Here is a 25,562-nt window from a genome sequence, read left to right as displayed (position 1 = left end):
ACCCCCCCCCCGATCCCCCGGTGGCAGCAGCACAATCACAAAGTGACACATGCAGGTAAATGTTTTCCTTTGTTTCACTCGATGGAAGCAGATAAAGCAACAGTGGATCAGTCTGGAAAAAGTCTCAGTTCTTCCGTTTTGCTTGGTTCTTGTGGTGGAATGTGGCTTTTAGTTACATATACATCTATTTCTGGTGCCTAAACACTGAAAGTCTGATGAAAGTGACTGGATGTTTCTCCGTCCGTCCGTCTTTGGCCTCCGGACCAGACCTGCCTCTGTTTCTGACCAGGTTCAGTCGATGTTGTTATTTATCCAGACTCGTGTCACTCTGGAGGTGGAGGAGGGGGAAAGCTTCAAACCTCAGGGTCAATCTGAGTAATCAGGGGTTGATTTTCCCGACTTCCTGCCAGAGAGAGTCTTTCGTCAGAGGAACTGGTGCACTGAAGAGAGGCCGGTCTGTCCCGACGTCTCCTACAAGCTGAGCTCTGCCTCTTCAGTGAACTCAGAACGGGCAGTGAGGGTTCGGACGGATTCTGTTTGCTACGAACGAGGACAAATCTGACTTTGCTCCAGATCCACACTGCAGCAACCTGCTCGACGAGCTTTGAAGCGAACCCAGCGGCAGCTCTGCTTTGAACCGCTGAGCTGAACTCAGACTTCACTCACTGTCCTCGCTCTCCCAGCCCGATAAATCAATCAAGCTGTTCCACGTTTTGTAAAACTGTGTTTTTTTTATTCTCCTAACTTTACAGTTAGTTTAAGAAGTAAAACGACTCTGTGTGGTTTGAATTGTCCATTTGGTGATTTATTCCTCACAGCTGAATCCACTTGGAATGAATGTGACTTTGTTTGCTCAAGAATCCACAAATTTCAGGATTTCCACTTGCAGTCTTTTACAACCTGTTAAGAAAAAAGCCTTCAGAATTCTTGATGTGAGTTTAATTGACCCCCGTCATCCAGCAATTCAGGTTCCAAATGTGTCCGATCAATCGCTGATAACTCATCATGCTCGCCCGTAATGTCCTTAAAGAATGTCGTCACATTCATATCGTTCCATAATAATTCATGTTTCTTTAGAAGTGATCATCTCCTCCTGAGTTTTCTCCTGATCTCGGGGGCAGGAAATGACATGTCACTTTCTTACGTTCTCCGTTTTCCCCCCCGGGCGGCATTAAAGTTTCATCACATGTAATAAGTAGTGATTTCAAAGGGTGATATGATGTAGGAGGGAGAGGCGAAGCACCTGTGGACTCTACGGTTTCCTCATTCCAGTCCTCCCAGGGTGCAGCGGGGCAGGAAACCCACTGATCGGCAGCCGCCAGAAGTTAAATGCATTCATGTGCCGGACGGCCGTGCAGCAGCTCATCTGCGCTCTGAGAGCAAGAAGCCGTGCAGTTTGTGTCCGACTCTTTGGGATCCAGGTATGACAGGCAGTTTCAGGGCAGAGGCTCTGATTGATACGGTCCACTCCGGACGATGGCACGTTATCAGTCTCACATCAAACCAAATCACTCCGTCCTCCATCTCTGCTGAACCGCGTGAGTCCGTCAGCGACTCGTCCAGGACGCATGTCCACCGGGGAATCGATCTGCCCGGGATTCACACAGCAGCTGTCTGGCTTTCTGTTTCTTATCAGAGATAACGGTTAAACTCCTGAGAAATCAGGGAGAACATGCAAACTGCACACAGAGCAGCCATCAAGCTCAGAAGCAATGCAGCACACTGCTGAGATACACTTGTGTCAACAAAAATATCTATTTTCAGTTAAGCTCCAGACATGCTACAACATACACAAAATACAGATATCTGCATAAATAAAACAAAAATAGATTCATTTGAATCCATCTACAGATCAGTGTTGGGAACATGATTTATATTAGGAATTATTGTATTAATTCCAATTTGTTGTAAAACCACAGACTGCAATATATTACTGACCATTTCAACACTATTTATATACATATACAGTATATCCACAGGTGCATGGACACATATCAGAATCAGAAACAGGTTTACTGCCAAGTACGGCAGCCTATACGAGGGATTTGTTTGGTGGTGGTGCAAACAGAAAAAAGAAGGAACAGATTTAAAAGGCACAGGTATAAAACATGAATAGAAGGAACTAAAAGACAAACAAATAACACAATATGAATAAGTATAAATAACAATAAATACACAGTATACACATGCACAAACAAACGCACATATATAAACTCCTTGCAAATAAATTAAGAAAGAAAGAAAGCAATCTATATTTTAAAAGGAATACATGAGCACTAAATAAATGAATACATTTATATTCTAAATTCATGAAATTTATCAGCATTGGAGCTGCTGTCTCTCTCTCTCTCTCTCCCTCTCTCTCTCTCTCTCTGCTGTCAGTCAGCTCCCAGTCGCTGAACTGTATGAACATGATCCTTTTCAGTGTTTCTACTGTTTCTGTAGAAGAAGACGTCATGCAAAAAAACACAAACACAAATGCAAAATCAACACATTTTCATTTGAAATGTTCTGTAAACAGGAAGTTAGAGCCCCGAAATGTTTAAAGAAGTAACCACTGACTGTAATCCAGAACTATTTTTAAAGAAATCGCACAAAACTCGCTCACTGGTTTAAATTAGTCCAAACGTGACAAACGTGGCCTCGATGAGGTCCAGTTGTTAGAGAATGGACGCTGCAGTCTGAACCCTCACACACACACACACACACACACCACAGCAGCAGATCTCTGGTCCCAGATCGACCTCACTGCGGTTCACTTGAAGTCTGAAGTGTCTCGGACGGACGGCGGCGCTTCAAACGGCCCAAACGCAGGGCGTGGCGGACTCACAGCACACGATGTGCAGGATGACGTGCTCACTGTTCTGCAGAGTTTTCACATCTTTACGGGCTGCTGGTGAGTCCCTACAGCTGCCACAACAATCCCACATGCTCCGTGTGGCACTCCCAGCACGCAATGCTGCTGTGGCGGGATGAACGTCTGGCGTGTGTCTGAGCGAAATGTTCTCTAGTGAGGACGCTTCCTGAAGCTAAGGACTAATATATCCATCCTTCTTCTGCTTTATTCAACCCGGTCCACCGCAGGACAAACACTGACTGCACAAGTAAAAAAAAAAAAATAAAAAATTCATGTTTGTGATTGTATTGATCATAAATCTATGAAAACATAAGCAATCCAAAAATGATGTTAAAAAGGGGGATGTGAATTGATTAAAATAAACCACACTGGCTCTGTTAATTGGTGTCGATACCAAAACGCCGCGTCTCCCGCCGAGAAGCACGTGACCCCGAGGCGTGAACGCAGCACCGGGTTACACCGGCGTGTTGTTTCCTGTCGGATCACGGCCCAGCCGGAGGTTTCACAGGAAGCCGTGCAAGACACGAGAGGTTTTTACAAATATCTCCACTTTCTTTACAGAGAGAACTAATTTAATAACACTGAAGATAAAGCATCGACCTTGGGATCAACCTTTATGAGTCTGCTATTTACTGTATATTTGAAGGCTTATTGGATGCTTCTTTTCTTTCCCTCCCATTTCACCCGCTGTAATTATACCTGCCTCCCAAACAACCGGCCAGATTGGATTTTGCAGCTATTGTGTTAAATTCTCATATCTTCGGAAACAATTCCCCCCGACTGAGTGTTTTACTTCCAGATTTACTCTTAAGATGTCAAAAGCTGCCGTGATGTCTAATAGTCCTGCTGCTTTTTCCTTTTATTTGTTCGTGTTTTGCGTGTTTTTTTATTGGCATGGAGAGAGAGAGAGAGAGAGAGAGAGAGAGAGAGAGAGAGAGAGAAAGAGAGAGAGAGAGAGAGAGAGAGAGAGAGAGAGAGAGAGAGAGAGAGCGAGAGACGGTTTCTCCAGCAGTAATTTCCCCTGTGCTTTCAGGCCCACAGGAAATGATAGGACTTGACAGCTGCGCCCCGCTGTTTGATTTAATCAACTCCCAGTTTCTCTGTTTTATATTGATTCATGTAACTGACCCATAAAGGTTAATAAAAGAACTCAGGCCCAAACATCTGATACTGACGTAGAGGTGGGGGTGGGGGGTGGCGGCGGAGGAGAAAATATTTTCATGTCCGCACTTTTAAGAGAGGATTCGAGCGCTGACCTTCAGCCGGAGGCTTGAAAGCTGTTCAACCCTGAACGCAAACAATACTGTAGTGGTTTATCTCGACAGGATTACTGCAGGTAAAGAGAGCGGCGCCGCGGTTCAGTCCTCACCTCCTTCTGGAATATCCTTGAGCCGACAATCAGACCCGCTCATCAATACGGCCGGCGACGAAGGATCCACTCTGGTCTGTTTCAGCTTCTGAAACGCCGTTCATCGTTGTGCAGACATTTCAGTCGTGCCCAGTGGAAGTTAAATACCTTTTGACCCCCCCCCCCCGGGTTTAAATAAAGTTATCAAAATTTGAAGGAAGGGAAACAATAATTAGTTGAATGAATATTTTATTTAATTCATTGGGTTTAAATAATAATAATAAAAAAAAAACATTTCATTTGCTTGTGTTGCAATTTGAAGAATTGAAATAATTGATTTAATATTTTTTGGGGTTGTGATGTCACTTCCGCCTGGGAAAAAACCCCGCTGAAACTCCGTGCTGCTCAGTGAGGAGGAGAGCTGCAGGACTGCGCATCGAGGAAAGGTAAAACGAGCATTAAAGATAGTGGAAACACACTTTGTGAAACGGAGATCGTTTCTTATGCTTCTGGAATGCTTTCTGAGACGGTTTTTGGTGAGTTCCTGATGTTTTTTTGTGTGTTTAATTTCTTATGAGTGTAGATGCGTGCAGAGCAGAGACGCTGCAGCTCCATTTCTTTTCATTTTTTTATTTCAATTCATGATGATGTAACTTTAAGAACTGCTCAATTCAAGCTTTGTTTTTAAAGGTTTTATTTTGTGTACGGCCTGTTGTGCAGGCCAGGTTTTGTGTCCCGCCCGGGAGAGCTTGGTGCTGCGTGCACAGCAGCACCACGAGGACGCGGCGCACGTGGATGACATCCTGAACGGCGAGCCTGAGCCAGGATTCTGCACCTACGAAGACTTGAACTGTCGTCTCCGTGCAACACCATCGCTGCATCGTCCCAACTCGGCTTGGTTGAGCTGAGCTTCTGCTTCACTCCGGCGGTAGGATCTGGAAGCCTCAGACTGAGCCAGCACCTGGACTGGAACTCAGGACAAGCCTGGAACTGTGAATTTGACACTGATCATTTTGATGGTTTCTTCTTGTTATAAGTGATTCCTGGTGTGTTATTTCCAGAGCATTATTTATCTTCATTTAATGCGTTCTTAAAACAATAGAGCTACAGTAATTTGGGGTGACGGCCGGCCTCGTCCTACACTTCCACTTGAGGTTGCTTCTGCTAAATGCAGCTGAAGTGGTGTGAACGAAGGAAAGACAAAATGATCCCGAACTAAAGATATTCATCGCTGGAGCAAATCACCCTGTGACGTTCGAGTTATGACTTTCACAAACCAAATCTGTTGAACTGCTCTTTAAAACCAACAATGGAAATCGAGTCCCTTTTGTTAGAGAACTGTTCTGTTTAGTTTTTCTGTGTTTTGCACACACAAGCTTCTCCTTCCAGACTCTGCTGAGTGACACAGAAAACAGACAAAAGAAAGAATTATGTATCTCTCTGATGTGACTCAGTCAAGCTGATCTGTTCTTCTTGTCTAGGACTCTAATTCATTTCAGTCTTATCTGTTTCTTAATATATTCTGTTAGTCATGTATTGTGTTATTGAGTTTTCTGGATTATTGGAAATGTTTGTTTTATCTGATAAGGTTCAGTCAAGGAGCTGATCTGTTTTTGTGATTGGCTTCTTTAAAATAATGAAATTTAAAAACGAGCAACAGAGCCAGCATTTTGAACGCCTTTCTGAAAGAAAGCGACCCTTTAACTGAAAAAAGGAAAACAAAGAGACTATAGTCTTTCTTTCCTTGCGTCTCTTACAATCCTTGGCGGATTTTAACCATTTAAGCATTAAACAGTGCGGCTAATTACGCTTACATTAATCCACTATCCAGTACATGTGTGTGTAGATAGCAACCCGACCACCAGGCCTCACACGCTTCACTCTCATGAACTTAAGTATGTGGTTGGTGTGAGTTGGACTGTTGGCGGGTGGTGGATTGTCCTTTAGTCCTCAGGTGAGGGACGGACGCAGCAGCACAGAATGGTCTTGACCCTGCAGAAAGCTCTGCTGATTCTCCTCATTGCTTTGGTGAAGCAGCCTGGATAATGAGGCGAGGTCCTTCTGCCTGCAGAGTCTTCCTGGGCTTCAGGCATTTCAGGGGCAACAGAGACGACTGAGGCGACCGATGTTTCAGCGGCGACTGACAGTTGGCAGCCTGCAGACAGTTGGAGGGTAACAGCCTGTTGGAGGGCTGCAGACGGTTCAAGGGGTACGGACTGCTGGAGGGCTTTGGATAGTTGAAGAGCTGCGGACAACTGCAGGGCTGTTGATGGGCGGCGGATAGTCGGGGAACTGCAGACAGTTGGGGGGCTGGACAGATGTCCAGGACCACACAGGCTGTGGGACCCGCAGATTCCATATCTGCCTCGATGGACTCCACCAAACAGAAGATCATCTTCTGGCTGGAGGAAAAATGACAGTTAATGATTTTGTGGGAAACAACACAGAGCCTTCAAATGGAAGCACAAAAACAGCCACTTACTACCGCCTGCTGTCGGGGTCCTCGCTCAGGTGGGACATGGTGATAAATGGAGCTGCAGAGCCTCCCGAGGAGTGACTCTGCGATCCCAATCCATGTCAAGCATCCTTTTCAGGAGGTCCACAAATGCCTTCTTGTCTGCCAGCTCAGCGCGGTCTTGATGTGGCTGCAGCTGGATTTGAAAACACAGTCAGATCCGTGGATTTTCTTCTCTTTACAGAAGTCCGATGATTTCAGTGGTTCACTTGGTGAAGCAAAGGAAAGTAATGGAAAGTCGCCCATCGTGAGTCATAAGTGCGTTTAATGGTGACCTGATCATTTCCGATACTCCAGAAGACAAAATCTGATTGTCAAACAAAAGAGCAGAGAAGACTTGCATGCAGCAGCTCATCCAGGCTGGCTGGCAGGCAAGATGTGTCACAGCAGCGACTTGTATCTACGCCAGACACCACCAAGTACTCTTCTGGGGTCCAAAGAAATAGAATCAACATTAAACGTGTTCAAGAAGTCAAACCAGCTTCAATCAAAGACTCCAGCTTAATTTACCCGCATTCTCAGCCGTGTGGAACCATGAGCAGCTTCCTCCTGAATGAAAAAGTACTTGGTGAACGTCCCGGTCCGGAGCTGCTGGTTCTGAGGCTGAGCGAGAAGCTCTACCATGTACTTGACCTGCAGAAACAAAGCACACATCAGCTGAGACCGTTGACAGCTTGGTTCTGGATACATGCTGGAGGAAGCAGACCTACCGTATGGTGCTCGCACTCTAAAGGGGATAAGTCTTCCTCAAGGTAGAGGGAGGCCAGTACGCAGGCCAGCCCCAACACGTCGATCGCCTCGGAGATGTGGAGGCCGAGGAAAACTTCAGGGGCCCTGAGGAGGAAAGACAGGAGCTAAAGCTGTGAAATCTACCAGCTAACTGTGAAGAGCCACATAACAGCTTGGTATAGAACACTTGTAAGGTGTGCAGGGTGAACCCACCTGTAGCCTGTAGGCTGCATCCGTGCTCCAGGCTGGGATAGCCAGCCCGAAGTCAATGAGCTTTACCTTGAACGGTTGGTTCACTGCATCGGCCAACATGATGTTTTCCGGCTTGATGTCAGTGTGCATGAACCCGAACTCGCTCAAGGCCTCCAAGGCTCCCAGAAGCTGCACAAACAAAGCATGAGGGGTCAGTTATTGATGCTGTGAAGAATGAGGACTTCATTTCCCCCACCGATCAGACATGCAGAACAAGAGATTAATGAAGCAAAGGTGACCAACCTGCCTGGCAATCGGGCGGATTTCATAGCATTTGAGCGGAGCCGACCATCGTCTCTTCATGAATTGAAACATCGACCTTTATCTGGAGGTTGGTTTCATTGAGAACAGAGACAGAAGACCAAGATGTGAGGAGAATCTTCAGCTGGTGTCAAATGAAGCCACATGAAGCCACCGAGCGAAAGTAGAACCTGATTACCAAGGCGCATGGAGTCTGCATGTTCTCCCTGTGCGTGCTTCGACTTTCTGTGGATGCTCTGGTTTCCTTCCACAGGACAGAAACGTGTTGATGTTTGAACACTATCAGTTTCAAACTAAATGATTTCTTGTTTGTGCCAATGCTTCCATTACTGTATTGTGAAAGTGTGTTTAACACCTTTCTTTTAATGTTTCCTTCCTCCAGCGTTCCATTTATTCCCTTTCATAAAACACAATTCCTTGTGCTCTTCGGTTTGATGTGCTGTTATTTGCAGAAGGCAAACAATTATAACAGAAGGAGAAGTTGGAGCTTGTTCAGTATTCTTCATGTTTTTGTAACAACAGCGTCTCCATTCAGGAAGTCGCTGCTCGTCTCCTTGTTCTTTATGCTCAGTGCAGCCAGATGTACAATAAGAATGCAACGTCATTGTCTTCTGCTCCAAATCCTGCAGACACAGGCTAAAAGTTGGCATATACGTTCAGGCTAATGGTACAATGATGAGTTCGACTCCTCAATTTAACACCACTCTGGTTAAATCACAAAGAAAACAAGATTGTTATTTAACAGTTTTTTGGCTTTAGTTGGAAATCTGAACAAAGTCAATGATAAATTAGGCTTTTTTAGCACCTGACACTGTAAAAGAACCAATTAGATTAATTGGCTGTTTGTTTCACACCTTTTGTTTCGGCTTTTACTAAGCAGGACGGAAGGTGGCTGAGTGTGTCAGACTGTTACCTCCGAGCGTGCTCGGCTTCACATATCTCTAATTGGACACTCCTGGGGACCTCTGAACACACCGCAGACGTGTTATTCTTCTTTGTCTCGCATAACTGTCTCTCACAGTAGCTATTATCATTAAAGAAAAAAAAAAATAGCGTGGCACTTGGATGTTTGGTGCTCTCCGATCTCTCTGCTGTTTTACTGGATGATGACTAATTAGAAAAGTGGGTTTCTGTGGCGCTTGCTGCGGGATTTGATCGCTGCTTGAGTGGCTGCTGCTTCTGACGTTGAAGAGACAAAGCTGTCTCGCTGAAAGAAGGAGCCCTTTGATATGTTTCTCAGAGATTACTGTCATGTGCTGACATGTTGGGTTTTTTTTTTTCTTCACTGCTGTGCATCATCAACCTCAGGAATCGCTCTTTTGTTCAGTGTTTTCATTTCCAATACGTGTTTGTTAGTTTTTCATGTTACAACCTCTCCAAAAAAAACAAAACAAAAACAGCCTCATCTGGGATGGATAAAATCAGGACAGAAACGTGACGGGTTTCGTGTTCCGGTGCTCGGCGTGACACGACATCCGTCTCTGTAGCCAAATATCAGAAGAACAGTGTGGAGTCTGTGAGGAACAAGAAGTTTAAAGTCGACGAGTTTTCAGCATCAAATGTTCGGTTTCTTAACATAATGTCAATGATTAGCCCGATCAGAAGAGAAGCATCATATTTTCATCAGCAGAGACGTTTGGATCGCTCATTGGTTTAACTCCTCTGTGGGTCCAGGAGGGTTTTACTCTGAAACTCTTCTGAAATGAAGAAGCAAAACTGACGGCTCGAAACTAAAAAAAAAAACGACGATAAACCACAAGTTTGTCTCTGTTGATTCGTTCCCGTTTGTTTTCCTTTCCACCATCACCAATAAACTTGACTTTTCTCTCCCAAAAAGTTTCAACTGCTTCACATAAATACTGGCCCTTTTCTGTTATTTTATAACCTCCGACTGTTTTTAATTGATAAATATTTTTATGTTATTTCCCTCTTAGCTCTGGACATGTTGTACGGCAGCATTAATTCATACGAGAGTGGAATATGAGAAACCTGCTGCCGGAAGTCTGGCCTTTTGTGTGTCTCCAGTCCATCGCCGGGCAGCGGACGGGAAAATTATTTAAAGAGGGTCGTTAAAAGGGCCATTAAGCAATTTAGAAGGCAAATGGATGTTGTCTTTTAAGACGATGCTCTGACTCAGGTCGCTTCTGCTTAAGGTTGTTTCAGAGTCGACACAAAGTAAATTTATGTCTCACCTTCCTCATAAAAAAAAAATAAAAATAAAATAAAACAGCTGCTGGAGGGCAGGAGAGGAAGTGTTTTGCCAATCGGTGTTCATTATCAAATTTAACTTGGAGGTGACAAACTAAGCATCAAAAGTGTGTGTGTGTTTGTGTGTGAGAGTGTGTGTGATAGCTCATGCTTAAAAATATTAACAAAATCTGCAGCAGTTTGGCTTATCTTCTCCCAAATCCTCCAATTTCCTCCTCTTATCAGCGCGCTCTCACTCCCAGCCTGAGTGGAGGATTAAACACATGGAAATGAAACCAAATCGAATAAACAACATGAAATACAGCGTTCCTTTTCTTGCTGTAAACACACAGAAATCATTTATGAGCTCTTCTCTCTGAGTATTGAATATTTAGGAACTTCAGCAATACATTTTGTCCTTGTAAGCAGCGTGGCGTGAGCGGCTCAGGAACAGTGAGCATGAAGGGATGAGCCAAGTTGAGTGGTCCACTTCTTTTTTTATTTTCTTATGCAAAAATCAACCATAAAGTGCAAAGTGCCAAAAAGTGCAAAAAAAAAGGTGCATTGGAGGATCTCCCAGGAGCTTGGCTTCACCACAATCACGGTCTCTCTCTCACTGAATGTCTTCAGGCCCTTAAATACACTCAGCTTAACAGGGTAAAACCATTAAAACTCCCGGAGGTATAAAACATAATATTAGCTCTCTAAAACTATGTTAAAATCCTCCACTATAAACTCATAATACTAACCTAAACAAAACAAAACCCATACTTAAGAATAAACCAAACTAACGACCCAAATAACTACACGAAATCCTAAACCATATCTAAAATCCGTGAAACCACCCCCCACCCATTTCCACTCTTGGACCAGCCCAGAACTTTCTTTAGTGGTGTCCGTCCCCCGGGGAATCTTTTGGCCGGACACCACTCCTGAACACAAGAGCAGAAAGGTGAGTTAAAAAATCACACACACACTCCACACCACATTCACACACCCAACACCTTCTCCACACTCACTGCATGCATGCCACACCTAAAAGAAAAGCTAATTAAAAACAGGCACATATATTGCACATTAACCAATCTTGATTTGTCCTTTGTTTGTCCTGCAGGTCCGCCGCCACGCCCGACCAGACCCACAGACAAACGGTCTCCAATAAATAAATAAATAATTTAAAAAGACAATCGTTGTGCAAATTATTCTTTATGTGCAAATTAGCTTCTTTAAAGTGCTGTGCATTAGTGCAATGTGAATGAGAGAAAGTGTCTGTGTGCAAAGTGCAGTGCCCTAACCAGTGACGAACGGCCTGTTCGTCACATTTCCCCCTCCTTCTCCATGGCGAAGCCTCCATCCTCGGTACTCCTGGAGAGACAGTCCGCCACGATGTTTGCCTTGCCGGGCCGGTATCGAACTGTGAAGTTGTATGGCTGCAGGGAGAGGTACCATCCAGTAATGCGGTTGTTGGCATCCTTCATCCGGTGCAGCCACTGGAGGGCACGGTGGTCTGTCTCCAGGTCGAAGTGACGTCCCAGCAGGTAGTACCTGAGACTGTCAACTGCCCATTTCACCGCCAAGCACTCCTTCTCCACTGTTGAGTACCTGGTCTCACGGTCCAGCAGCCTCCGACTGAGGAAAACAACTGGTCTCCTCTCCCCCTCCTTCTCCTGGATCAAGACGGCTCCCAATCCACTTTGTGAGGCGTCCGTTTGAAGGATGAAGGGCTGACTGAAGTCAGGGCTGTGTAGGACCGGCTCTGTGCAGATGGCCTCCTTCAGATCCCTGAAGGCCTGCTCGCACTCTTCCGTCCAATGCACTCTGTTGGGAGCTGCATTCTTGGTCAGGCTCGTTAAGACAGCAGTTCTTTCAGAAAAATTTGGCATGAACTTCCTGTACCATCCAACCAATCCAATAAATCCTCTCACCTTCCTTTTGGTGGTGGGGACTGGGAACGCTCGAATGGCCTCCATCTTTTCAACCTGTGGCTTGATCTTCCCAAAGCCGATGGTGAAACCCAGGTACTGTACCTCCTGGCAGGCCACTGAACACTTCCGGGGATTGATGGTCAGTCCAGCCGCTCTGATCCGACGCAGAACTTCCTGGAGGTGGTATAGGTGTTGTTCCCAGGAGCTACTGTAAATCACCACGTCGTCCAGATAGGCAGCCGAGAAGTCAGACACATCCCTCAGTATGTGGTCCATCAGGCGCTGGAACGTTGCTGGAGCTCCCTGCAGACCAAATGGCATCACCTTGAACTGGTACATACCAAATGGTGTCTTGAACGCTGTCAGATCCTTTGCTTCTGGGGCCAGCGCCAGCTGCCAGTAACCTCTACTGAGATCCAGGGTGGTGATGTACGCTGCTCCTCCCACTCTCTCCAACAGATCGTCCACTCGTGGCATCGGATATGGATCGAAGTTGGAAATAGAGTTGAGGTACCTGAAATCAATGCAGAATCGCAAAGAGCCATCTTTCTTGGGTACCAGTACGATTGGGCTGCACCACTCACTACTGGACACTTCAATGATTCCCATTTCCAGCATGAGTGTGATTTCATTTTGTAGTACCGGCACCAGCCGCTCAGGGATCCTGTAGCTCCGCTGACGGACTGGAGCATCCTTCTTCAGTTTTATTTTGTGTTGGACCAAAGAAGTGAAGCCTGGGGTCTCCTTAAAAAGAGACGGGTCAAGCAGTGGCTGAATGGCTTCCTGCTGAGTGGAAGAAAGGTGGGAGAGGTCAACTGAAGCCGTTTCTTCTGCACCAGTTGGAAAGTATTTCTCTGTGACCTCGTCGTCCTGCACAGCTCGAACCAACAACTGCTGTGACGGCTCCTGACGAACATGAAACTCTTTCAACAGGTTAACATGAAAAACCTGGTGCTTCTTTTGCCTGTCTGGCATGTAGAGCTCATAGGTCACTTTCCCAACCTGCTTGGTGACTTCAAACGGTCCATGCCATTTAGCAAGCAGTTTGCTGTCATTGGTTGGTAGCAACAACAGTACCTTCTGGCCTGGTACGAAGACTCTCTCCTTCGCCTTTTGGTCAAACCACGCTTTCTGGCGTTGCTGTGCTTCCTTCAGGTTGTCCTGAGCCAGTGCTGCCATAGCCTCCAGTCGCTCTCTCATTTTGATGACGTAGGCTACGATGTTATCACCCTCACTCTCCGTCTGCTCCCAGTAGTCCTTCAGGAGGTCCAGGGGCCCCCTCACCTGGCGTCCATACAGCAGCTCGAAGGGTGAGAAGCCGGTGGATGATTGTGGGATCTCCCGGTATGCAAACAGGAGATACGGCAGCCATTGGTCCCAGTCAGTACCTGTGTCAGAAACAAACTTGCGCAGCATGTGTTTCAGAGTCTTGTTGTAGCGCTCTACCAGCCCGTCCGTTTGAGGGTGATAAGGTGTGGTCCTGATCCCCTTAACCCCCAACAGCTGGTAGACCTGCTTTAGTAGTTTTGACATGAAGTTGGTTCCACAATCAGTCAGAATTTCTTTTGCTACTCCAACTCTCGAAAACAGTTGCAGTAGACAGTTAGCAATCTGTTTTGCTTTGACTGAACGCAACGGAAAAGCCTCTGGGTATCTGGTAGCATAATCACAAATGACCAAGATGAAACGGTTACCAGAAGAACTTTTCTCCAGTGGACCAACAATGTCCATGCCAATCCTCTCAAAAGGAGTACCAATTATTGGCAGAGGTTGTAACTGAGCTTGAGAAACTCCCCTTCCTGCTGTGAGTTGACATTTCTCACATGATTTGCAGAATTTGGAAACCTCCGTGTACATGCCTGGCCACACAAAACGACTACCGATTCTGCGCAGTGTCTTTTGAAAAGCCATGTGACCAGCCCAGGGAATGGAATGACCCAGTTCCATCACTTGCTGTCTGAACTGATGAGGCAATGCCAGAGCTTCACTCTCATCAGTGACCTGATACAGTATACCATTCTTAATTATGTATCTGGCCTCATCCAACAGTTTAGTTTCCCCCTGATTGGCGACTTTCTCAAACCAACCATTAAGAGATGGATCTTGTTTCTGCAGTGCACCAATGTCAGACGGGATGTCAAACTCCACCGGACTGAGTGGTTTTGACACTTCGTTTCTGTCTTTGGGAGAACCCGTAAACTTGTCTTGCCTTCTCTGAGCTTTTGATTTTCTAATCTTTCCTGGTTGAGCCTCAAACTCTTCCTCCCAATAAGGAAGCTCCTCCAAAAGAACCTTAGCTTTTTGAGCTCTGGTGAGAACATGTACAGCGTTAAATGGACCACCTTCATTCTTTTTAGGTTCCACATTAACCTGTCCTTTTTCTGTTTGGTTACCAAGTGAAATCAGATCAAGCAGAGTAGGCACATCATTACCCAGAATTACCTCAAATGGCAAATTGTCCGCCAGGGCGACATTTAACAGATAGGTTTGTCCTCCAACTGTCATGTGCACCTCGGCTGTGGGGTATTTGTGCTCATCTCCATGAATGCAAGTGAGTGGTGTTTTGTCTCGAGACCATCTCTCTTCTGGAACCAAGCTAGACAGGACTACTGACTGAAAACAACCAGAATCAAGCAGTGCTTCTGCTTTTATGCCATTAATCAGCACAGGTGTTGTGTGCCCCCTCACCTCTCTGGTGGGTACTACAGCTGATCTTGGTACCGAGCACAGCAAAGACTGTTTGGATTTCAGGGCAGGACAAAAATGCTGTGTATGGCCTAAGTTGTTACAGTTGTAGCATCTGATATCCTGATTCTGCGTCCTATTTAAGAGTTTTTTAGCTGGACCCGAATGAGACTGGTTAGATGGAGATTGCCTACTGATATGACCCGCAGGGACAGGACCAACCCTACCACCCCCAAAGGACTTACTTGGCTGGGTGGAACGGGGCTCCCGTCCGAAGTAGCAAGCTCTGGCCCCTTTCCGTGCAGCTAGGAAGGCCTCCACTAAACGAGCTGCTTCTTCTGCGCTACCAGGGTCACGTTCCTTGACCCAGACCTCAATCTCCGGGCTGACCATGCGGAGAAACTGCTCCAGAATGATCTTCTCCATCAGGTCCCGTTTCTTTGTTTTTTCAGGCTGGAGCCACCGGTAGGACAAGTCTTTTAGTCGCACGTAGAGCTCCCTTGGCGTCTCCTCAGGTTCAATTGTGAGTGACCTGAAGCGGCGGTGGTATGTCTCAGCAGTTATTTCATATTTTGACAGAATTGCTTCTTTCACCTTGTAGTAGTCATCAGAGTCTCGGATGTCCATGAGCACAAAAGCGCTGCGTGCCTTCCCTGTCAGTAGGGGGACAAGGCGAACTGCCCACTCTTCTTCAGGCCAGCGACAGACCTGAGCCATTCTTTCAAAAGTGATGAGAAAGTGTTCGATGTCATCCTCTGGCATCAGAACAGGCAGTTTGGGCTCCCTCTGCGGTCTGTAGCCTCCGCTGCAGCCAGGGTCTGGCCCATCTTCATCATCATCATCATCACCAAATGGCTGTCTGCCCTGTGTTCGTCTTTGCATATTAAACTCTGAGTGCTCCGACTGCTGAACTTGCTGCTGGATCTGCTGGAACTGATGCTGCATGGACTTCCAGCGTTGCTCCTGTAGGGACATATCCTTCTCCAGTTTTTTGTCTCTTGTCTCCTGGCGTTCAATCAATGTCTTCACCAGAGCAGTCAACTCCTCCACTTGACCAGCTGAACCTCCTTGGGCCATCTCAGAGCTGGATGGTGCAATCCGTCCATCATCTGGCTCTTCAGGTCTCTTATTTCCTTTCTTGCTCATATTGCCCTTGTACTCACTATGGCGGGGGTAGAATCACTGCCATCAACATAATCAGCAGGACCACCACCGCTGCCGAATGTAAGCAGGAGGACCACCACTGGCACCAAATGTAAGCAGCGTGGCGTGAGCGGCTCAGGAACAGTGAGCATGAAGGGATGAGCTAGTGATGGGTCCGGCAACACCGATGCGTCGACGCATGCGTCGAGCTCATAGAACGAAACCCCGTGTCGGTGCGCGTATCGCTTTAAGAAAGTCACGTGACCGATACGGGAACTGTTTCGAACGGACACTGACGCGCCAAACTGTGTTTATAAGGGAAGCGCATCTGTCATGTATCGGGATGTACGGGCCATCTCTGAGAGACGAATTTCTGATTTACTCGGACATGATCATCCTCAAACTCGTCAAGAGTTATGGAGCCTCAAGCAAAGAGAAAGGCTTCCGCCGTGTGGGACCATTTTGATGTTGTGTCGGAAAATAAGGTAATTGTTTAATTAAACATCCTTTTTGTTTCATCCTGTTCCTCTCAGAGTTTCCACTTGATCTATCTGAATTCAAATTAATTTCGAAGTGACTCTTAGTTTACTGCTCATATTATTTTCTGCAGGTCAAATGTCGCATTTGTTCGACAGAACTCTCGTATTTGAACAAAAGCACCTCCTCAATGCTGAGGCATTATCGGGCAAAGCATGAAAATGAAGTCCCAGATACACCCAGGATAAACTCAGGTATTATTTCACATTATTTTATGTATTTGTTTAATTCTTATTTTCCATTCCTCTGTCTCTTCTCTATCTTCCTGATATAATGTTGTCAACCTTCAACAGTCTTAAATTAATCTATGTATCTGTTCGATTATTTCCTTGTCACTATGCATTTTAAAACCTGTTTCGATCCATCCACTTTATTCTTTTTTCTCTCATTTGTTGCTTTAGTTAAGTCGACCCTCTGTGCCTTTTCCTTCCTACTCTCCTGGTCTCTGGTGAATTGATTGTTTTGTTTTGTTGTTGCTTTTTCTCTGCCCTTGTCTGTTAAGGCACTTTGTAAACTTTTGTTTTTAAAGTTGTTATATAAATGAAGTAATTACTATTATTATTGTTATACAGCCACTCTACAACTTACGTACAGTTGCTTTAATTCCTATTCATTTAGTTTTTGCTTTATTTTTAACCTCCAAGCTTCCAGAAAGCAGATGCTTGATGAGGCTCTGCTCAGTTTCATCCTGAAGGACTGCCAGCCCCTCAGCATTGTGGAGAATGAAGGCTTCAGGGAACTGGTTCAGGTCTTTGAGCCCTCATATGTTTTGCCAACCAGAAAGGTTTGTGTGCAAATTATCTCAAGCGGTGGTTCATATATTCAGTTTATTTAATCTTTAATTTAAATTTACTGATTTGCGTTTGGTTTGCTTGGTGTAATTTTCAGACCATCAAACAAATGGTGGCCAAAAAGTACGAGGAGGAACGGGAACGAGTGAAAATGGAAGTACAGCAAGCTGTGGCAGTGAGTATAACAGCTGACATGTGGACGTCTGTGAACATGGAGGCTTACTTGGCTCTTACTTGTCACTACATCAATGAGAATTTGCAGTTGTGTACATCTGTGTTGGGTGTGCAATACTTTCCACAAAGTCACACTGCAGACAATTTGGCCCAGGTCAAAAGGGGCATGATGGAGGACTGGGCAATAACCAATAAAGTGAAGTGTCTTGTGACTGACGCAGCACCAAACATGATTGCATCCACGAGACAGCTCCAAATTCGGCACTCTATTTGCATTGCACATAGTCTCAATTTATTGGTTAAAAAATCATGTGATCAGATCCCCACACTTACATCCATCAGACACAAAGCAAGGAACATTATCACATACTTCAGATCAAGCACTACAGCCAAGGAGAAGCTTGCTCAAGTGCAGCAACAGATGGGACGACCAACCCTGAAACTTATCAATGAGGTGCCAACACGATGGAACAGCACGTATCAAATGCTTTCAAGGCTGCATGATGAGAGGGAACCAGTGTGGGTATCTCTGGCCTCTCTGAAAACAGATTTGACTCCACTTACAGCTGATGAGTATACCATCATAGGAGAAACACTTCTTGTGCTTGCTCCTTTCCATCAAGCTACAGTGGAGTTGTCTGAAGAGAGGCGAGTGTCAGGGTCAAAGGTCATCCCGATGATGAAAATGCTATATCATGCACTAGAGCGTAATGCTTCAACCTTGCACACACAGGCAGCCATACACCTGCATGAACACCTGAAGCGTCGAGTCACAGACACTGCTTCCACTGTGGAGTCATTAAGTGTGTTGACCCTAGCAACACTTCTAGACCCCAGATTCAAATCACTCGGGTTCCGCAGTTCCTCTAAGTGCAATGAGGCCATCAGCAGACTGCGATCAGAATGTGCGTCCGTAATCGGACGTACAAATGAGCCCCAGCCAGGACCGTCTTCCCAACAGCTGTCTGCACCCACTTCAGGCATGTTATTCAGCACTATTTGTTTGTTGTTGTTTGTAAATCATGTACTAAAATGCCAATTTGTTGTTTTTTAGATAACCTTTGGCAGCAGTTTGATATCGAAGTGGGCAGGCAGACAACAAGTGCCACAGCAGATGCCATTCTGGAGGTGCAGAGGTACCTGGCAGAGAGCAATATTGCCAGGTCCCAGGATCCTTTACCATACTGGAACAACCACAAGACCATATACCCAAACCTCTTCAAGCTGTCATTGCAATTCCTCTGCACTCCAGCCTCATCTGTACCATGCGAGCGGGTCTTCTCTACTGCTGGAGAAGTTGTGTCCAAAAAGCGTAACAGGCTTAACTTCAAAACTTTGGAGAAACTTATTTTTCTGAATAAAAATTTGTAAAAAAAAAAAAAAAACCCAGTCCACAAGCATCTTTATTCACAACACATTCACTTTGATTTTCCCGTTATGACACTTGTTTACATTATTTATTGACTGAATATAAAAACATCAAAGATATTTTAAACTTAAATGAAGATATGGAATAATACAATATAAAATACCATGACCTAAATTGTATTATTGTATATACTAGGTCATCAAATCAGCATCAGTTGAGTCTATAAACTAGGTGGCCTGCAGGGATTTTTAAGGTCCAGCAGGTGTCAGTATTCAGTGACACAGTATCAACACAGTATCAATACAGTTTTGCATTGTGTCGAAACGCTTCATGACGCCTCATCGACCCATCACTAGGATGAGCCAAGTTGAGTGGTCCACTTCTTTTTTTATTTTCTTATGCAAAAATCAACCATAAAGTGCAAAGTGCCAAAAAGTGCAAAAAAAAAGGTGCATTGGAGGATCTCCCAGGAGCTTGGCTTCACCACAATCACGGTCTCTCTCTCACTGAATGTCTTCAGGCCCTTAAATACACTCAGCTTAACAGGGTAAAACCATTAAAACTCCCGGAGGTATAAAACATAATATTAGCTCTCTAAAACTATGTTAAAATCCTCCACTATAAACTCATAATACTAACCTAAACAAAACAAAACCCATACTTAAGAATAAACCAAACTAACGACCCAAATAACTACACGAAATCCTAAACCATATCTAAAATCCGTGAAACCACCCCCCACCCATTTCCACTCTTGGACCAGCCCAGAACTTTCTTTAGTGGTGTCCGTCCCCCGGGGAATCTTTTGGCCGGACACCACTCCTGAACACAAGAGCAGAAAGGTGAGTTAAAAAATCACACACACACTCCACACCACATTCACACACCCAACACCTTCTCCACACTCACTGCATGCATGCCACACCTAAAAGAAAAGCTAATTAAAAACAGGCACATATATTGCACATTAACCAATCTTGATTTGTCCTTTGTTTGTCCTGCAGGTCCGCCGCCACGCCCGACCAGACCCACAGACAAACGGTCTCCAATAAATAAATAAATAATTTAAAAAGACAATCGTTGTGCAAATTATTCTTTATGTGCAAATTAGCTTCTTTAAAGTGCTGTGCATTAGTGCAATGTGAATGAGAGAAAGTGTCTGTGTGCAAAGTGCAGTGCCCTAACCAGTGACGAACGGCCTGTTCGTCACAGTCCTAATCAGGCAAATTAATTGATTGATTGCTGAATCCTTACATTGATGGCAAACTGCTGGAGTTCAGTGGAGGAAGGAAGGAAGGAAGAAGTGCACTCAAGATTTTTCTGAAACATAAATGCAGAAACAATGCATTGTCACTTGAAGCATTGTGAAAATGGAGAATAAATCAGCTGCTATCAACCACAAAACGGCTAAAATCTTCTTGGGCCCAATTAAATCCAGAATCCAAAATCTCAGAATCCAATCTCAGAGTCTCCATGAACGGGCGCTTGACTGACCCACATTCACAATCCTTCATGTTTGGTGGTAAAATATGGAAATTGTACAAAAACTGTCATGTAAATCTCCCTGTTTGTCATTATTCTAATGTGATCACTTGACAAAATGCAAAATGCTCATTTGATTTTCTTCTCCTTCTCTGAGCTCCAGCACTTCCTAACAGATGACTAAAAGTCTCTCATTGAGCAGAAATGTTTTCCTCTTCAAATCTGCAGAATCACCCAGCGCTTCCCAGGATCTGGGCTGTGATCGCTTTCAAACGTGTTGCTGTCACGCCTCAGACGCCTCAGTCCTGCCAAAAGGGACACTTTTTCCTTCAAACATGTCACATGGATCCTGATTTTATGCCAACATTTTCCCAACCAAACGAGCACACAGATGTACAGCAGAGCGTTTCTCCCCGTTTCTGGCCTTTTATCAACCTGCTCATAACTCCTCATTTATGGTCCTCGTGTAAAGGTCACAGTTTAAATCGTTTGAGGAAACTGAGGGCAGTTCTGTGGGGATTAAAGGGATTCGATCATTTTTCTTTCAAGAGAGCAGCTCATCACGTGTTCATAGGACCGGCGGTCTGCCTGGTGTTCCTCCTGGAAGCGTTTTGACTTAATCATAAAACACCAGCAAGGTGGAAAAGTCATGTATGCACCTTTTTTCCCTGAAACCATCACCGCTCCAAACCACAAACGCTTCCCCGAGACGTCCCACGGCCCGGAGCGGCGAGGAGCAGCGAGGTGAGCTCACGAGCCGGAGCCCGCCGTCCCGATCCAGCAACACCTCGTGAAGCCGTCTCCGTCCGCCGGGCGCTCCTCCGAACCCGCCGCCGTCTGCTCCGTTTCCGTCAGCAGATTACATGACTAATGACCGGGAGCTGCTGTATCCCTCGTAACGCGGCGTTCGGAGTCAGAGAGCAAGAGACGGTCGGAAATGACTCGAGACTCTCATTACATGGAAGTAAGAAGTAGATGTGCAATTACCTCCAGCACCTCGGGATGTGTGGAGGCAAGAGAAGAGACCTTTTCTCCAGGTGGGAAAAGAACGAACTGAACCGCAGAAATGTTGGGATGATGTGTAAAATGTTAAATGTATTTATACGGCAGTCATGTAAAGGACCCCTGGAAAAATGGACTTTTATGAAAGATGGACTTTTCTGAGCTTTTAACATTGTTAGTGTGAGGTTACTTCAAAAAAACTTCAGTCGGTGTTTGTCATCATTCGTGCAAATTTGGTTTACGACTGATCCAATGAAACAATCATGAAGCCAAACACGCATGTGCATCTTCAGGAGATGGTGGCATGTAGGCAGCACCATATATACAATACAAACCTGGTTGAAACGTCCCTCCACTGTCAGCATGGTGTCGATGTATCACATCTATGGAATACAAAAGCACTCCACAGTTCTAGGGGTGATAAAACAGCTTATTACTGACTGTGTATGACTTTGGCAGACTTGGAAAAGCATGATTTGACTCCTTTAAAGCTGGATTTCTATCGGAGAAAATACAATGACCACCTGATTCTGCAGCTTTCTTCCTGTTAAAAGGTTTTTTTTTTTTTCTTTTCCTTTCCAGAAAATACTTTTTATTTCCACATATCTTCATCCAAATATAGACGGCCAGTGTCTGGATAATGTGAGTCTGCTTGATGGATTGACTCGTGCACCAAAAAGTGGATGAATGACTTACACGTCATTTCATTTCCCGTTTCATCACAAGTTCCCTGAAACGGGAGCCGTTTGATGATGACCGACTGAACGAAAGCGAAGACAAAAAGTGACTCTTCATCCATGTGCAACAGCGATTCGGACGGACCGTGGCGTTCGCGCATGAGCGGACAGAATGTTGAATCTCCTTCCTCTCCGCCGAGCTGGAAGCGGCGGCACGGATGCTTCGTATGCAATTCATCATCGTGTCACACGCCGCCTTCCGTTCAGAGCTGAACGCTGGGATTCTGACGGCTCCTCCTCGGCTTTGACAGTCTAATGAAAATAAAACAGCATTGTCAAAGCGAAGATGGCGCGGCCCTCTGGGAGACCCGCGGCGGCGGCAGCAGCAGCCCCCAAAACAGGGTCGTAAATCACCGGCGGGGGAGACGGAAGGAAGGCGTTATCATCTGGACGCCGCCGCGAATTTATTCCACCGTGCTTGCGACGAGCGTCAGACGTCGCGCGTCCGCGGCGCCGGGTTTATCGGCGCCGCCTGGCCGAGTCGCTCTCGGGCCGCAGATAAAGCCTCCCCGGCCTTCGGGCTCGGGCTCTCAGCCGGCTGTCATTCAGTCGCGGCGTAAAACGAAGCGTGCAGGTTGAGATTAACGGCGGGAAACGACAGCAAATCGCAGCACGCGCGAGTGTCGCCTTCATGCGTGTCACACATGCTGATGCACGTGTGTGTGTGTGTGTGTGTGTGTGTGTGTGTGTTTGTGTGTAAACCGTTGGTCACAAGTGATTGTTTTTCTCGGCGGAGCGCTGGAGATTAGAGCGCAGGCAGAAAGCAGGGTTTCCAGGTATTTTTAGGGATTTGCACCTGATGCTTTCACCCAGAAATCCTCTCATTCTTCATTCAGCGTGCCGCCAGTGTCATTCTCCTCCTAAAGCCTGCTCCACACTCATAAAATCAAGGATAATTTCACCTTTCAAAAGTCCTTGTGCGGCTCTTGTTGCTTGGATTTTTCATTGATTTATTTATTTATTTTTTGATCTCACCCGCCACACTTGTCCTTGACGTGGAGGTAAAGTTTTTGGATTTCTTTGTCCTGCTCTGTGATCTGTGAGCTGCAGACGAGGGAGTCCAGAATTAAAAGTGACGTAAATTGTGTTTTTCTGCATGATTATTTCATGTCCAGTTGAAAACAAGCAGAATTATCGCTGTAAGTTTAGACCCTGTTTACGCAATTAAGTTTCAAGTTCGTTGCATTTTGATTTCAGGGAGGTTTTGCGTTTACACGGCAACGTCTTGAAGAGGACGTCTGTTAACGGAAATGGCAGAAACACTGATGTGTTTCGTGTGGTTTTAGTATTGAAAACACACACACACACATGCGTGCAGAGAACACTACGCTTTAACCATTAACAATGACGAGAATGCAGACATTCAGATGTGTTTTCAGTGACTCTGACCTCTGTAAGTTGTGTAAATTCGCACCCAAAACACGTCAAAACTTGTCCGTTTTCATTAGTAAACGTGGCCGTTAATTTCATATTGGACGCTTCAACTGCAGTGGATAAAGGTAGAATTGTCTTTATTAAATCAACATTTATTTTGGCTGTTTTTTTTAAGCCACACGACCTTTTCATCCTCTTAAGGTTCAGTTATTTCCCCTGAAAACCCTGAGTAACCGAACATCTTCACAGGAATACATGCAGATCAAAATATCAGTTTTTAATAATGTGTGATTGATTGAAACAGATCAAAACTACAAGTTTGCATCACTTCTTGACTTCCTGCTGACGCAGCTCAGCATAATGAGTGATCAATCATCAGTTTCCCTCTGTTACTCGGTAGAATGAGAGGATTCCTGATTCCCTTCAGGGCCGCTTCAAAAACAACACGCTCAGCCAACAAATGCTGCACAAAATATAATAAACTACTGTACTCACAAACTGCACTGTGATTACTTTAATACTCTGGATACTTAAAATAAAAATTGCTATTGAAAATAAATTTGCGTTTTTTTTTTGTTGCGATTTCAAAGGAATTCTTCAGGTGCAGATAATTTGTTGAAATTGTCATAAATGTTATTTTCCATGCAAATAAGTGCCTTTTAGTGCATGTATTGCATATGCTAGATAGTTGATCAACTTTCTTCAAATTGTATCGTTTAGGACAGTGACTGTATGTTTCCAAACATTTTCTTATTCTTCGCTTGTCTTTCTGTCTTTATTTAACTTCCTCCATCACTTCCATCTTATCAGTTTTACTTTGTGCTTCATTTGACTGAAGATCGCGTGTTTATTTCCAGCAGGAGCAGTAACACACACACACACACACCCTCATTTAGACACTCCTGTTTGAGCGAGCAAACGCTGTACTCGTGTGAGCGTCCAATGAATCACTGAGGATCGTAATGATTTTATGATCGCGTCATTGTCACACTGTTTTTATTCGCCTTTCATTTATTTCATTCAGCCGCCTCCATTGGTCGCCGTGTTTCCTTTTATTGCTCTCGTAATAGCATCCATCCACCCATCCGTCCCTCCGTCCATCCAACCATCCATCCATCTTTGGGTGAACCTCGGTGGGTTATTTGTCCATCAAAGGCTCAGACACAGAGAAATACACACTCACACTCACATCAACGCCTACAGATACGTTTGAAGTCAACCTGAAATGCGGGTTTTTGGACTGAAAGAAGATTTTCCTTAGAAAACCAAAACACACATGGAGAACATGCAACCTCCACACATGAGGCCCGACTCAGCGAAGCATCTGGCAGCGGAAAATATGTTCAGAATAGAGATCTGGACGGTGTGATGATCCCAGATCCTGAACTTTGTTCCAAACGTACACTCTTCAGAAGCTTCTTCATAGGAACACACTGGATCATGGAACACGCTCTTGAACAGTACCGACACGCTCATGTCTCGTCTTACATGCTGAATTTAGCTCTTCATTTGTTTCACACACTCACAAAGAGACTTGCAGAGTTCCAGCAGCCTGGGAGAACCACTGCATGGGAAGGAGGGAGCGGCAAAACTTCCTTCGGATACATTTTCCCTCCGTTCTAGATGAGTATATTCTTTTTGATTTACACGTGCTGAAAACCCCCCCATCTTCACCAGCTGACCTGTCTAGATCACCGCAGTGCTGCATATTTATTGTGACTTTACCTTTTCTTGGCAACAATATCTTCAGTTCCTGGGGAGAAAAAAAAAACCTTGGCGGTCGCCATGATTTGCCTGAGCGAGACTTCTACTCAAGTCTGCTTCAACTCTGACGTCTTTGCCCCCCCCCCCGGCTGCTCGCGCTGTCAATCACACTAGAGTTTTGCATCTCATATATGCAGGCCGGAGGACGCCGGCGCCGGCCAGCGCCTGTCTGTGCGGCTGTGGCACCAAAAGAACACCTAAAACAGTCCGGTTGTTTCTGCGATGGAACAGTCGCGCTGTTGACCCCTCCTGATGAACCGGCCGTCGGGGGTCAGGAGCCAGGTCTGTTCTCGGGTTTCGCCTTCAGCCCATGTGTGTCACACACCGGCTGCCTGCGCACAAAAGACGTGACGTCAAAGCAAACATTTTCAATTCTTTCAATTGAAATCGGGGTTATAATTAGCAGGAATTAAAACACCACGCACTGCAT

Source organism: Salarias fasciatus, assembly GCF_902148845.1.
Source record: "Salarias fasciatus chromosome 7 unlocalized genomic scaffold, fSalaFa1.1 super_scaffold_4, whole genome shotgun sequence".
In the NCBI taxonomy this organism is placed as follows: Eukaryota; Metazoa; Chordata; class Actinopteri; order Blenniiformes; family Blenniidae; genus Salarias; species Salarias fasciatus.
This window is presented reverse-complemented; position numbering follows the sequence as displayed.